The 1507-nt window shown below is 49.9% G+C and overlaps 1 non-coding gene across 1 annotated transcript; it reads left to right on the top strand.

The window, feature by feature from the left end:
* The first annotated feature begins 718 nt into the window (after positions 1-718).
* LOC122939717 lies at positions 719-845 on the top strand. Its single transcript, XR_006390155.1, has one exon. It is a non-coding gene; the product is annotated as a U4atac minor spliceosomal RNA (small nuclear RNA).
* The last annotated feature ends 662 nt before the right edge of the window (positions 846-1507 follow it).

The following is a 1507-nucleotide window of genomic DNA, read 5'->3' as shown; positions in this document are numbered from 1 at the left end:
AGAGTTAAATATTTACTTGTGATATGCAAATTACTTGCAGAACAGCATCCTGGGTATTGTGCCTAACGGGAAGTCCACCCACATTAACTGAAGTTAAAGAGGACCTTTCACTACTCTACAATCTAAAAACTAACTATACCTGTGGGCAGAGCGGCGCCCAGGGGTCCCCCTGCACTTACTAGTATGCCTGGGCGCCGCTCCGTTCGCCCGGTATAGGCTCTGATGTCTCAGCTCCCTCTGACTGATTTCTTGTAGGAGGCGTGTCCCTTGCTGCACTGCTGGCCAATCGCAGCGCACAGCTCATAGCCAGGCTATGAGCTGTGCGCTGCGATTGGCCAGCAGTGCAGCAAGGGACACACCTCCTACAAGAAATTAGTCAGAGCGAGCGCAGACACCGGAGCGGCGCCCAGACTTACTAGTAAGTGCAGGGGGACCCCTGGGTGCCGCTCTGCCCACAGGTATAGTTAGTTTTTAGTTTGTAGAGTAGTGAAAGGTCCTCTTTAAAGGGCTGTGTCTACACTCCAAAACAAGACCCCCCAGCTGCATCAGTGAGAGAAGCCTTATTGTCAGACGGCACATACAGTGGGCTTTTCTGTGTTATATGCAAATTAGTTGCAGAAAAGCATTCTGGGTATGAGCTGCAACTTGAAGCCCTCTCACCTTAAGGGAAAAGAGACATGCTCATGGGGCCCTCCTGGTCACTCAGGGTCAGGGACCAACCATCCTTTTCTTGGGGTTGAGCTACTGATCAATGAATGTGTAATGAGGTCAGTACTGCTAACACCACAGACAACACATGAGCATCACTAGTGTGCAAGCACTGGACTGGTGCAATTTTTGGAAACCCTTATTCTCTGTTTAAAAATAGATTTATGTTTTTGATAAACATTTGTACTAAAGAATGTTGCTAACATCAAGTGTAGTATTTGTCCTTATCAGTTTTGGTTGAGCTTGCTCCTGGATTGAACTCTGCCCATGGAGGAAGGCTGCGATAGGCTGAGCCATGGGATTTGAGGAGAACAGAGAACCACACAGTGGCCCACGAAGGGTGTACAGCATTAGGGCAGAAATGTCCTGTGCGAGGTGGCCCGGGCTGCTGCATCGAAGCCAATAGGTTGAGTTGTGTTGAAAGCCCAAGGTGCAAGTGCCCCAGGAGTGGTGACCCTGGGGTGCCTGAACTCACCGGGGGTGGGATCCCACTGAGAGTTTGCACAGCACTTTCTTTCTCACATTTTAGCGCACACACCTCTCTTTGCTCGGCTTCGGCCTTGACAAGATGAGGAATTTTTATAATTCCGGTAGAATGTCCGGCCCGTAATGGCACACATTCACTTTATTTATTTTTTGTGTTCATTGTGTGCACTTTTACATGTTTGTAGTGTCCACTAGGATTTTCAGGGTTGTGGCGCCCTTACGGGTACCCCCCCTGAGGTCTACAGGGGGAAGTTGTTGGCCATACTGGTTCCTCACCCCCCCTGCCAAACCCCTTGGGCTCTCCCTCCAGGGA

The sequence above is a fragment of the Bufo gargarizans genome, chromosome 5, assembly GCF_014858855.1.
Source record: "Bufo gargarizans isolate SCDJY-AF-19 chromosome 5, ASM1485885v1, whole genome shotgun sequence".
Taxonomy (NCBI): Eukaryota; Metazoa; Chordata; class Amphibia; order Anura; family Bufonidae; genus Bufo; species Bufo gargarizans.
The sequence above is the reverse complement of the archived record's forward strand: the minus strand, read 5'-3'. Positions and strand labels throughout refer to the sequence as shown.